Raw genomic sequence first — 14812 nt, forward strand, 5'->3', positions numbered from 1 at the left:
AGGAGAAACAAAAATAATGTACCCACAGGGAGTAGAGCCATTTTAATATAAATTGCCAAAAATCCCTGAGATAAGTCATGCAGAATATGTTAAAAAGGTTTTTTGATTTTCAGCCAATCAGAAAGCAGCACTACTCAAATAGAACTCCCGTGAGGTCACACATGTGATGTCATCACCATTGTCATCAGTGAGGGGCCTAAACTGTAGGAACCTAGGAATGCAACTTCATACCCGCCTGTGACTGGTAAGTATCACATCTTTTTGTCCATGTGCATTTCTATAATAAACATGTAACTAATCTCTCTTTTCTTTTCCTATCTTAGATGCACACTTTCCAGGCTGTGGGGCAGCACATACACTGACACTTTGCCCAAATTCTAGAGGTAACCTCCTTTAGTATGCCCAGAGGAAGGGCAGTACAGTAGCCATGGATTCCCTACAGGTTTCCTCCCCTCTGGAGGTTTTTCCTGTCCTGAGTTAGTTACTGTCCGCTCTTTGTGAGTGATGGAGGTTACATAAAATCCCTACACAAACATTTTTGTAAATAATAAATAAAGTTCCCTTTGTTTAAACTGTTCTTTGACTTGTTTGACTCATTTATTTTATTTGTGTGTGTGAAAAATAGTGTTAGCAAAATGTGGATGACAGAAGTGTCCAAAACTGCTGCCCGATCTGCGCCATGTGATGAGGTGAGAGGCGGCTGATGCTGGGGGGACAGTTGTCCAGGCAACCGTAGGGCACCCAGCAAGTTCTGATGTCTTATGCCCAGAAATGGTCGGCTACTCACTGTGTCAGAAGATTCTCATCCTATATATGAAGACAATCAGGGATCAAATCCTGTGGAGAGGAGAAGTGGACCAGTTGCCCATAGCAACCAATCAGATCACTTCTTCTTGTTAAGAATGAAAGAAGCGATCTGATTGGTTGCTATGGGCAACTGATCAACTTTTCCCCTGCACAGGTTTTGATAAATCTCCCCAATAATTATTACAACCTTGTCACACAAGCAGGGTTGGCACCTGGCTGGTATTTTAGACACCCCGCCAGTATGTTTAATATAAAAATACCAGCAATTCAATGTCTGGTATTTATCTAAGCCCCCTGGGCTGTGATATGTAGAGATGGAGAGGAGAGAGATAACCCCGCCCCTTCCCTCTGCCAGCTGAGCTCTGATTGGTGGGGACTTCTCCCTCACACACAGGAGCTCAGCACATTCAGCACAAAGGGAGAAGATTAACCACCTCCTGGCCGCCCTCATCCTACACTAAGTGACTGCAGCCCCTGTAAGCACTTACACTGTGACTGATAAGGAGGGGGAGGGGAGATGGCACAGCAGCAGACTGATAAGAACATTAAGGAGGAGGTTTTATTTTTTATATTTTTTTTCAGGATCTACAACTACAGTACTACAACTCCCATTGTAATGTGTCTGTTCGGCCTGTGCCTCTTCCAACCTTGAGCCTTATGGGGGCACAGATGGATCACACTGGGAGTTGTAGTACTTGAACTTTTAAATCTGCAGCAGAAAATACACAGTGTGAACTCTCCCTTAGGGTGCCTTTGCATGAGCAGATTTGTTTTCAAACTCGTACCATGTTTCTCGCAGTGAGTTTGAATGGGGGCGGACTCTCTGAGGCCTGTTCACAGTAGGTTTTTGGCAGCGAAATTTCCGCGGTGGAAAATCCATCACAGACCCTGTTGACTGCTGTATATTTGCCGCAGACAGACATATTTGCCGGGGACATATAGGGACTCAACCTGAAGGGACTGTAGAACCATATCCCATACTGGGACACCACATATCAGTGTTTTCTAATCAGGGTGCATACAGCTGTTGCAAAATTAACTCTCTCCCACCCAGCGGTCACTTCACCAATTGAAGCAGGACAGACTCCCTCTGATCACCTGACTAGTGATCAGATCTCGACACACTGTAACCTGGGAAATCCAGAGACATGAGTAATTTTGTATGCTGTTAAAGGGGTACTCTGCCAAAAAAGTCTTATCCTCTATCCAAAGGATAGGGTATAAGATGTCCGATCGCAGGGGTCCATAGACATGAATGGCCGCTGCGGCCAGCCCAGAGATTGCGAGGTTCCCCAGCGGTGAGTACCCCTTTAAAAATAAATATTGGGGCGAAAATCACAGAAAAATTGTGAGACCACCGTCACACACAGGTACAGACACAATATTATGAACTACACTAACTTTACAGCCCCTGTAGCATAGTCAAATAAAAAAAAGATCCTGGAATACCCCTTTAAGGTAGGATAAATCTCTATATACAAATTGGGGTTTTGGGGCACAGTTCACACTAATGACTACCAAGAGGCGGTTGTCCACTAATAAGCAGCATATATTTTTATCAATAATGACGCTGAAAATATAAAGTATAAATTCATATATGGGGGTCAGTATATAGTATAAATTCAATACAAAGGGACAGTATATAATATACATTCATATATGGGGGTCAAGATATAGTATAGATTCATTTATGGCATCAGTATATAGTATAAATTCGTATATAGTATAAACTCAATACAGTAGTCAGTATATGATATATTCATTTGTGGTGCTGGGGGGTTGCAACGGTGTAGCAGGGTCTGGTGGTATTATCCCTGTGGGGTAAGGTGTTATTAACCCCTGATTAGTCATGATGCCGGGATGTGGTTGTTTTTCTGTATACGGCCCTGCTGACAACCAACCCAAAAACGGCAGGCAATAAAGGAATGTCCACAGCAGGAACTGTGAGATAACTGGAACTTTTACTTAAACTTCTTATGAAACAGTCTTTACAGTTATGCCATTTCTCTAGAGGCAACCGGGATGCAGGATACCTTGCAGGTTTGCTGATACTTGTAGTATTGAGATTTATGCAGGCCACTGTGCTACTAATATTATTCTTGAGTTGAGTAGTAGTCACTAGAATTGTTGATAGAGCTTGATAACTCACGTTTTTAAGTGGCTGCAGGTTCCTTAGGCTTTGGCCTAGCTGAGAGGAATTTAGATAGTACAGGTATTGTGCTTCCTTTGTAGCCAGGAACTAAGAGAGTGAATTTAGAGACTACAGCCCCTTATATACTAGGAGGGCTGGACTAAAGCCCATTGGTTGCTAAGCCTGTGGTTCCTGTGCCCATGGCACTCTGGGTAGTGTCACATGACAGTGGTTCACATGACTAACCTCTATACATTTATACAACTTTATGTATAATGTACAATTTGTACAATACATTTACAATGCATTTATAGAGGGTGAGCAAGGGATGAGCCCTGCAGGAGAGCCCTATGGACTGCAGGGACTCTTCCTGAGGGGACTTAGGAAGGGTACAGGACCATGTCCTGTACCGTGACACCACAAACCCCCTTACTTAACCCCTTAAGGACCCATGACGTACCGGTACGTCGTGAGTCCGCTGCCGTTCTGTAACGCGGGGCCACGGAGAGGACCTGTGGCTAATAGCGTGTGGCACTGATTGCGGTGCCGCGCACTATTAACCCTTTAGACATGGTGTTCAAAGTTGAACGCCTCGTCTAAAGTGAAAGTAAAACAATGCCGGTTAGCTCAGGGAGCTGTTCGGGATCGCCACGGCGAAATTGCGGCATGCCGAACAGCTTACATTACAACCGGAGGGTCCCTACTTGCCTCTATGCTGTCCTATCGCTGAATGTCTGCTCAGTGCCTGAGGGATCCAGGCATTAGCAGTCAAGCAGCAGAATCATCGATCAGTGGTTTCTTATGAGAAACCACTGATCAATGTAAAAGATCAGTGTGTTCAGTGTTATAGCCCCCTATGGGAGCTATACGCTATACACAAAAAGAGGTGGGCTCAGCCTATAAATCATCACTAGGGTGCTATCACATGTATCATAGCCAGGGGTGCACCCCTGAGGAAGTTGTCGGCGGACAACGGAATGCGTGGGGTTTAGGGGGACACCCGCATGGTCACCTTCATCCATTGTTCCATATTGCCGTGTCTTCTCCTGTGTTTAGCATTCACAGACATTTGGTGCAGGTTGTATTTTTCATTGTCCAGGAGTATGGCTGTATTATCAGATTGTATATATACTTAAGATTTATTGTCATCCAATAGGCTAAGTGGTTTAGTGCAATTACTATATTTGCAGGTGTCCTGGGAGGGGCTCATTTTTGTGGGTCCCCCCCTGTTTGTGGAGGCCTTGGAGCCTTTTTAGGTGTTTTTAAATGTCCTTTTTTGAGTTGTCTTGTATCAATTTATATATGTAATAAAGATATTATATTTTGTAAAATTAGCAACCATTATTGTATCTCTTTTCCTTTTTTGCGTACCCTATGGGAGCTATAACACTGGGGAAAAAAAGTGAATAAAGATCATTTAACCCCTCCCCTAATAAAAGTTGGAATTACCCCCCTTTTCCCATAAAAAAAAAACAGTGTGCGGAAATGTCCGAATTATAAAATGATATAGTTAATTAAACCGCACAGTCAATGGCGTATGCGCAAAAAAATTCCAAAGTACAAAATAGTGCATTTTTGGTCACTTTTTATATCATGAAAAAAAATGAATAAAACGCGATCAATAAGTCCTATCAATGCAAGAACTTCAGATCTTGATGCAAAAAAGCCCTCATACTACCCCATACGCGGAAGAATAAAAAAGTTATAGGGGTCAGAAGATGACAATTTTAACCCCTTAACGACCACGGACGTAAATGTACGTCCTGGTTTGGCGGGACTTCCTGCACCAGGACGTACATTTACGTCCTGTGTATGACCGCGAGCATCGGAAGGGTGCTCGCGTCATACACGGCAGGTTCTGGCTGCTAGCAGCAGCCGGGGACCCGCCGGTAATGGCCGACATCCGCGATCGCGCGGATGTCCACCATTAACCCCTCCGATGCCGTGATCAATACAGATCACGGCATCTGCGGCATTGTGGCACTTTGATTGGATGATCGGATCGCCCGCAGCGCTGCCGCGGAGTTCTGATCATCCAGCATGACAGCCGGAGGTCCCCTTACCTAGCTCCGGCTGTCTCCCGGGGTCTTCCGCTCTGGTCTGCGATCGAGCAGACCAGAGCAGAAGATCACCGATAATACTGAGCAGTAATGTGTCCTATGCATAGCACTGCACAGTATTAGCAATCAAACGATTGCTATAGATAGTCCCCTATGGGGACATAAAAAGTGTAAAAAAAAGTTGAAAAATTTAAAAATAAAAATCCCCTCCCCCAATAAAAATGAAAATTGTCAGTTTTTCCCGTTTTACCCCCAAAAAGCGTAAACATTTTTTTAAATAAACATACTTGGTATCGCCGCGTGCGTAAATGTCCGAACTATCAAAATATAATGTTAATGATCCCATACGGTGAATGGCGTAAACGTAAAAAATTTAAAAAATTCCACAAATCCTGCTTTTTTGTCACATTTTATTAAAAAAAAAATTGTTAAAAAATTATCTAAAAGTTTTAAATATGCAAATGTGGTATCTAAAAAAAGGACAGATGACGGAGCAAAAAATGAGCCCTCATACCGCCCTATATACGGAAAAATGAAAAAGGTATAGATGGTCAAAATAGGGCGATTTTAGATTACTGATTTTGTACAAAAAGATTTTGATTTTTTTTAAGCGGTACAAAAATATAAAAGTATCTAGCCATGGGTATCATTTTAATTGTATTGACCCACAGAATAAAGAACACCAATCATTTTTACTGTAAAGTGTACAGTGTGAAAACAAAACCCTCCAAAATGTGCAAAATTTTGGTTTTCATTAAAATTTCCTCCCTAAAAAATTTTTTTTTTGGGCTCGCCATATATTTTATGGTAAAATTAGAGGTTTCATTACAAATTACAATTGCTCACGCAAAAAACAAGCCCTTATATGGGTCTGTACATGGAAATATAAAGGAGTTATGGATTTTAGAAGGCGAGGAGGAAAAAACGAAAACGCAAAAAAAAATTGGCCTGGTCCTTGAGGTGAAAATGGGCTTGGTCATTAAGGGGTTAAACATATTAATTTTCCTACATGTAGTTATGATTTTTTCCCTAAGTACGACAAAATCAAACCTACATAAGTAGGGTATCATTTTAATTGTATGGACCTATAGAATAAAGAGAAGGTGTCATGTTTACCAAAAAATGTACTGCGTAGAAACGGAAGCCCCCAAATTTACAAAATGGTGTTTTTTTTCTATTTTGTCTCACCATGATTTTTTTCCCCTGTTTCTCTGTACATTTTTGGGTAATATGACTGATGTCATTGCAAAGTATAATTGGTGGTGCAAAAAATAAGCCATCATATGGATTTTTAGGTGCAAAATTTAAAGAGTTATGATTTTTAAGAGGAGAAAAAAGGAAAATGCAAAAACGGAAGAACCCCGGGTCCTTCAGGGGTTAATAAAAGTCATCCCCGATGTATGTCACCTTAGGGAGAGGAACGAAGTGGGCAGAGGGCCGGCCGGATGCAGTTCTGAAGCATTAATCCAAATGTCCCAGTTCAGGCTGATAACCAAAATGATGAAAAAATATATAGATATTTTACTATAACTATAAGATATTTTTGACTGACACTTGACATGAAGTATGTATAATGACTGTAATGCTTCTACATAATGACATTAATCTCACTGTTACCTTTTTTTTTACATATATTTGATATCATACCACATATTATTTCCCTTGTTATACACTGGTTGCGGATTGGTTTGCTTGAGGCTTTCTGGCCAATGCCTTAGCTACTAGGGTCTATCGGTACTACACACTAACCCCCAGAACTCTTGATCTAGATAATAATTACACTTACCTTTCTGGATACGTGATTTTTTTATTTTATTTTTTGTTAGCTACAGGAAGAACTTCTGGCCAGTAAAGTACCCTGGACACGTAAAGACAAAAGAACACATTAGTACATGACATTTTGTGCATAACAGTGGTATGTACTGGTATAGAACATGTTACAGTCCCTAAGACTCTTTTTTTTCCCCTGTGGGCTAGTTATGTGGAATTTTAGTCAGTTATGTGTACCGGACTTTGTGAATGTACACTATTTGGACTGAAGTTTATGTACTGAATTAGGTGTACACTGGATTTTATGAATATATGTGAAGTCAGTCTTGATATCTGATTGGTATCTGGCCCTGTGTCGACCTTCGAGACCAACACAACGCCACCACTTGGGTTTCAGGAGTGCTCTCTTCTTCTGACGTCCGTGTTATTTCGGCCCTGGAGGGACCAGCTTGAGGGCTGAAGTCAGGAGTTGCACTTGGTCCTAGACTGAGGGTATCCATGGGCATCGGTGAGGTCGGATCTTGACTTACAGCAGGGGAGGAAACCAGAGACGGCTGTGCTGGAGCTGGATAGGACATTGCACAGAAAACTGCAGGCTGGTTGGAGAAGAAAATTGGTATGTGGTATGCTGGTTGTACTGGCCTAGCAGAGGCTCCTAATGTTTCAGTGGAAGGGGCACTAACTTCTTCTGCCTCGGACCCTGACTCAACAACTTGTATGGCCAATCTCTTAAAGGCAGGGAAAGACAAGCTAGGATTCTGCACCGCCAGCTTTCTAAGTTGGGCCACGTCCCACTTGTTTTATGCCCTGTCTATGAATCTGTCCATGAGCACTTTGTTACCCTGCTCTGGCGTGATGCCATCTAACCTCTGGACAGTCTCTAACGCATTTTGCAATGCTAAAGCATAGGCCCGAAGGGCCTCACCTGGTTTCTGCCGTTTTTCGTACAGGCGGAGACGTACCTCAGATGGGGAGTGAGACTCAAAGACTTGGTATAGTCCCTTAAAAATCTTCTCCACTGTGGCTTTGTTGGAGGCTGGCCAGGTGTGGACCTCTTCCAATGCTGATCCCTGTAGCTGTCCCATAAGTAACTGCACATGCTGGTTAGGGGGAAAAGAATAAAAAATAAAGAGACTCTGTATCTTCTCCTTGAAGTCTCGAAGGGTGAAAGGATCCCCATTATAGATAGGGAGCACGGGATTCCCCAAGAAGACAGGTGCGGCTACAGGAGCTCCCAGACTGTAACGTGGAACTGGAGGTGAAGAGGGCAACATTCTCCTTGCAGACTGTGGTGACCCCTCTGGCGGGGTCACAGAAGCACCTCCATCCTGTGGGTCAGGTGGTGGTCGTGGAGTAGGCGCTGACATCTTGTAGACTTGCTTGGGTGCGCTGGCCCTTTAAGAGCAACTTGAGTGTGCTGACCTGTAGTCTTGATAGTGTGTGCTGTTGCTGCTGGGCAATTAGGGTACACTGGCCCTTTAAGACGAATTGCGGTGTGCTGTGCAGTCTGTGTGGCTTGCTTCTAAAGTTCCTGCTGACTGCTGTGCTGCCTGGCCCTTTGTCTTGATGTCTGCAGAGTCTATGCATCGGAGGTTCACTATAGTAATGCGGGCGCAGCTGCAAGAGTTTTAGGACTCCCGGTTTGGTCCAGGCCAGAAATCCTTCCCCTCAGCAACACAGGGGGGGGGGGACTTTTCATTCCCTCCAGCCGACAATGGAGGCGTGACTGCGGATGATCAGCAGGGAGGAGCTGCAGCTGTTCGCGCGCGCGGGAAGGCTCGGCACTGAATTTAACTCTTTCAGGTATGGCAGCAACCACACAGAATTCTTCACCTCCCTCCTTACTTTTTCTAGGGCCCTGGCAAAGCACAATTTCAGCAACAATGTCCTGTACAATTTCGGGCGCAATTTCAGTCACGGTATGCAACAATTCTGCACCGTTTTGAATACACAGTTCTGAATAGGGAGGAGGACTATGGCACTTGTAGTAATAGTGTACACCCACAGACATGTGGTGCTGGGGGTTTCAGCGGTGTAGCAGGGTCTGGTGGTATTAACCCTGTGGGGTGAGGTGTTATTAACCCCTGATTGGTTGTGATGCCAGGATGTGGTTGTTTTTCTGTATATGGCCCTGCCGACAACCAACCCAAAAAACTGCACGCAATAGAGGAATGTCCACAGCAGGAATTGTGCAATAACTGGAACGTTTACTTAAACTTCTTATGAAACAGTCTTTACAGTTATGCGGTTTCTCTAGAGGCAACCGGGATGAAGGATACCTCGCAGGCTTTCTGGGACTTGTAGTATTAAGATTTATGCAGGCCACTGTGCTACTAATTGTATACTTGAGTTGAGTAGTAGTCACTACAATTGTAGATAGAGCTTGATAACTCATGTTTTGAAGTGGCTGCAGGTTCCTTTGGCCTAGATGAGATTAATTTAGATTCATTACAGGTATTGTTCTTGCTTTGTAGCCAAGAACTAAGAGAGTGAATTTAGAGACTACAGCCCCTTGTACACTAGGGGGGCTGGACTAAAGCCCATTGGTTGCTACGCCTGTGGTTCCTGTGCCCATGGCACTCTGGGTAGTGTCACATGACAGTGGTTCACATTACTGACCTCTATACATTTGTACAACTTTATGTATAATGAACAATATGTACAATACATTTACAATGCATTTATAGAAGGTGAGCAAGGGTTAAGTTCGGCAGGAGAGCCCCATGGACTGCAGGGACTCTTCCTGAGGGGATTTAGGAAGGGTACAGGGCCATGTCCTCTTCCGGGACACCACACATTCATATATGGGGTCAGTATATAATATAGATTCATATATGGCATCAGTATATAGTATAAATTCATATATGGGGGTCAGTATACAGTATGCATTTAAGTATACATTAAAGGAAAACAGTCACCCATTCACCCGCACTATAACCCGATACGCGGTTATATTGCGGGTGACCAGGAGACCGATGCAGGGTCTCGGACTGCTATACCTACCTGTAGTCTGGAGCCCTGATACTCCAAAGGTCCCCCTCTTCCAGCACTGACTTGCGCTTTGAGGCGGGCCCGCCAGCTAGATTTAAATATTCATAAGCGCTGGTCAATTTTAAATGGGGGGACCTATCAATGCACTTGCTGTAGGTATCTGCTGAGCTCTACAGACTCATCTGATCCTTGAGAGGCATCAATGATCTTACAGATTCCCTAAAGATTTTCAAAAGAATTTTAAAAACATGCATGTTTCTGCTACATTAACCCTTTAGCGTATTTAAAGGGGTATTCCATGATTTTTTTTTATTTGCTATTTTTTTATGTTTTATATTTTTTATGCTACAGGGGCTGTAAAGTTAGTGTAGTTCATTATATAATGTCTGTACCTATCTTCAACAGCTGGTCTCGTATTCTTATGTGATCTTTGCTCAATATGTTCATTTATAACAGCATACAAAATGACTCCTGTCTCGGGTATTTCCCAGGATACAGTGCGTTTAGACCTGACATCACTAGTCAGGTGATAACAGAGAGCCTGTCTGCTTCAATGGGTGGAACAGCTAGAGATACCCTGATTAGCACTGACCTTTTTCATTGAATATAGCTTGTTTGTTGTTCAATGGGTGGGGTGGCTGATGTGTGGTAGGTAGGAAAGTGGAATTCTAGGATTTGTAGTAAAAAATAAAACTTCAACAGGAAATACTGAGGTTCACAAAAAGAAAGCCACAGCTTTATGGTAGTCTCACAACACAGCCATTTAAATCAAAGACAAGTGCAGATCCTTCCTAAGCATGTCCATTACTGTCTGGCAGGTAGGTGCTAAAATCACCTTATGGTGGATAACCCCTTTAATGTTTTTTTTTGTGCTCTCACTGCAGTTAATAAGTTCTGGATATTCCCCTCTGTGGTGCACAAATATTTCCCATTCTCTTCATTTCAAGAGCAGGACTAGAGCATAGCTGTTTGCCAGCAGTACTCACACCTGGACTTTCTTTCCCCTAAATCTCTAGCTAATGACAAGACAACATCACTTTACCAACCAGCCTACTTTTTATTATAGTTTGTGCTGGGGAACTGTTTGACACTGTTCTGGAGGATGATTTAAAGAATAATACTATAGTTGGCATGTCATAGGGAGGGGAAAAATGGGATTATTGATGCACAAAGTTTGCACAGTGCTATGTAAAAGAAGATAAAGCATTCATGTTAGGGAGGATAGAGAGGGTATTACATTTAGGAGGCAACTCTGTGTTCAAAGTAAGAACAAAAGTATTTACACAAGGAACAGCTGCCCACAACTATATCGGTGATAACAGATATGAGGGAAGCCTTGATTTACATTTTAGACACAGCACGGGCCCTCTAGGGCATAGTATGGACCCTCTGCAGAAGGCAGACTAGCTCAGGATGCATGTACACAGTCCAGGTTCTCTCCTGTTCACAACAATAAGCCCTGCCCCCTCTTTGCTGCTAGAGCTGAAATTCACTTAAAGGGGTTTTCCAGGCAAAACCTTATATATATATATATATATATATATATATATATATATATATATATATATATATCAACTGGCTCCGGAAAGTTAAACAGATTTGTAAATTACTGCTATTAAAAAATCTTAATCCTTCCAATAGTTATTAGCTTCTGAAGTTTTCTGTCCAATTGCTCAATGATGATGTCACGTCCCAGGAGCTGTGCATGATGGGAGAATATCCCCATAGGAACTGCACAGCTCCCGGGACGTGAGTCATCAGAGAGCAGTTAGACAGAAAATAACAACTCAACTTCAGAAGCTAATAACTATTGGAAGGATTAAGATTTTTTAATAGAAGTAATTTACAAATCTGTTAAACTTTCCAGAGCCAATTGATATATAAAAAAAAGTTTTGGCCTGGAATAACCCTTTAACAACAGTTAGTGAACAGTGGTTTGCAGGGGAGTGAGACACCTTCTCTGGGAAGGAAAAAATCCAGGCAGGAATGACAGGAATGGAAGTTGTTTGACACAACACTGACAATTACAAAAGTGAGAGTTATGGAGGCATTTTGCACTTCTAAGATAGGTCTTATATGTCCTTAACCCCTTAAGGACGCAGGACGCAAATGTACGTCCTGGTGAGGTGGTACTTAACGCACCAGGACGTACATTTACATCCTATGCATAACCGCGGGCATCGGAGCGATGCCCGTGTCTTGCGCGGCTGATCCTGGCTGCTGATCGCAGCCAGGGACCCGCCGGCAATTGCCGACGCCCGCGATATCGCGGGCGTCCGCCATTAACCCCTCAGGTGCCGGGATCAATACAGATCCCGGCATCTGCGGCAGTGCGCGATTTGAATGAATGATCGGATCGCCCGCAGCGCTGCTGCGGGGATCCCATCATTCATAACGCCGCATGGAGGTCCCCTCTCCTTCCTCCGTCCGGCTCCCGGCGTCTCCTGCTCTGGTCTGTGATCGAGCAGACCAGAGCAGATGACCGAAAACACTGATCTGTTCTATGTCCTATACATAGAACAGATCAGTATCAGCAATCATGGTATTGCTATGAATAGTCCTCTATGGGGACTATTCAAGTGTAAAAAAAAATGTAAAAGTAAAAGTAAAAAAAAGTGAAAAATCCCCTCCCCCAATAAAAAAGTAAAACGTCCGTTTTTTCCTATTTTACCCCCAAAAAGCGTAAACATTTTTTTTATAGACATATTTGGTATCGCCGCGTGTGTAAATGTCCGAACTATTAAAATAAAATGTTAATGATCCCGTACGGTGAACGGCGTGAACGGAAAAAAAAAAGTCCAAAATTCATACTTTTGTAATACATTTTATTAAAAAATAAATTATAAAAAATTAATTAAAAGTTTTTCATATGCAAATGTGGTATCAAAAAAAAGTACAGATCATGGCGCAAAAAATGAGCCCCCATACCGCCGCTTATACGGAAAAATAAAAAAGTTAGAGGTCATCAAAATAAAGGGATTATAAACGTACTAATTTGGTTAAAAAGTTTGTGATTTTTTTTAAGCGCAACAATAATATAAAAGTATGTAATAATGGGCATCATTTTAATCGTATTGACCCTCAGAATAAAGAACACGTCATTTTTACCATAAATTGTACGGCGTGAAAACGAAACCTTTCAAAATTAGCAAAATTGCGTTTTTCGTTTTAATTTCCCCACAAAAATAGTGTTTTTTGGTTGCGCCATACATGTTATGATATAATGAGTGATGTCATTACAAAGGACAACTGGTCGCGCAAAAAAAAAGCCCTCATACTAGCCTGTGGATGAAAATATAAAAGAGTTATGATTTTTAGAAGGCGAGGAGGAAAAAATGAAAACGTAAAAATTAAATTGTCTGAGTCCTTAATGCCAAAATGGGCTGAGTCCTTAAGGGGTTAACCCCTTAATGACGCAGGACGTATATTTACGTCCTGCGCCGGCTCCCGCGATATGAAGCGGGATCGCGCCGCGATCCCGCATCATATCGCGTCGGTCCCGGCGCTAATCAACGGCCGGGACCCGCGGCTAATACCACACATCGCCGATCGCGGCGATGTGCGGTATTAACCCTTTAGAAGCGGCGGTCAAAGCTGACCGCCGCTTCTAAAGTGAAACTGAAAGTATCCCGGCTGCTCAGTCGGGCTGTTCGGGACCGCCGCGGTGAAATCACAGCGTCCCGAACAGCTGATCGGACACCGGGAGGGCTCTTACCTGCCTCCTCGGTGTCCGATCGACGAATGACTGCTCCGTGCCTGAGATCCAGGCAGGAGCAGTCAAGCGCCGATAACACTGATCACAGGCGTGTTAATACACGCCTGTGATCAGGATGAGAGATCAGTGTGTGCAGTGTTATACTGTAACACTGCAAAAAAAAAGTTTAAAAAAAGTGTTAATAAAGGTCATTTAACCCCTTCCCTAATAAAAGTTTGAATCACCCCCCTTTTCCCATAAAAAAAATAAAACAGTGTAAAAAAAAAATAAATAAACATATGTGGTATCGCCGCGTGTGTAAATGTCCGAACTATAAAAATATATCATTAATTAAGCCGTACGGTCAATGGCGTACGCGCAAAAAAATTCCAAAGTCCAAAAAAGCGTATTTTGGTCACTTTTTATAACATTAAAAAATTAATAAAAAGTGATCAAAAAGTACGATCAAAACAAAAATCTTACCGATAAAAACTTTAGATCACGGCGCAAAAAATGAGTCCTCATACCGCCCCGTACGTGGAAAAATAAAAAAGTTATAGGGGTCAGAAGATGACATTTTTAAACGTATAAATTTTCCCGCATGTAGTTATGATTTTTTCCAGAAGTGCAACAAAATTAAACCTATATAAGTAGGGTATCATTTTAACCGTATGGACCTACAGAATAATGATAAGGTGTAATTTTTACCGAAATATCCACTGCGTAGAAACGGAAGCCCCCAAAAGTTACAAAATGGCGTTTTTTTTTTCGATTTTGTCGCACAATGATTTTTTTTTCCGTTTCGCCGTGCATTTTTGGGTAAAATGACTAATGTCACTGCAAAGTAGAATTGGCGACGCAAAAAATAAGCCATAATATGGATTTTTAGGTGGAAAATTGAAAGGGTTATGATTTTTAAAAGGTAAGGAGGAAAAAACGAAAGTGCAAAAACGGAAAAACCCTGAGTCCTTAAGGGGTTAAAATAAAAATTAATTTCCACTCTTGAATACCATTTTAGGTTAAAAGGTCTATGCTGTTTAAGTTATCAATATATTTTAATAGCAGTTGGAGCCTTGAATTTCTGATACTGCTTGGAATCCCCTGCATGGACATACAGTAAGTATAACGTGTCTGTCTGCAGCCACCACTAGTAGGAGATATGGAGCTAACTACAGTGTTAAAATACATTTTGTATAAAGGAAACAAGCTAAAGTAAAGTAATAGAGATATAATAGTAAACATTATGCTAAGTTAAAATGTACACGCATGCTATTTAAATTCTTGTCCAATTTATAAGGCAACACTTAAGAACAATTTTCTTTTAGCAAAGCAATTATTCGTTTATCACAGCTTGAGAAA

General features: G+C 42.2%; 1 long non-coding RNA gene across 2 annotated transcripts in view; it reads right to left on the minus strand.

The window, feature by feature from the left end:
- LOC130290998 (uncharacterized) overlaps nucleotides 1–882 on the minus strand; it is a 63051-nt gene extending 62169 nt beyond the window's left edge. For both annotated transcript variants that reach the window (XR_008847762.1, XR_008847761.1), the window contains exon 1: nucleotides 788–882. This is a non-coding gene — a long non-coding RNA (uncharacterized LOC130290998). The remainder of the gene's footprint in view (nucleotides 1–787) is intronic.
- Nucleotides 883–14812: the final 13930 nt, after the last annotated feature.

This window comes from Hyla sarda, chromosome 9 (genome assembly GCF_029499605.1).
Source record: "Hyla sarda isolate aHylSar1 chromosome 9, aHylSar1.hap1, whole genome shotgun sequence".
Lineage (NCBI taxonomy): Eukaryota > Metazoa > Chordata > Amphibia > Anura > Hylidae > Hyla > Hyla sarda.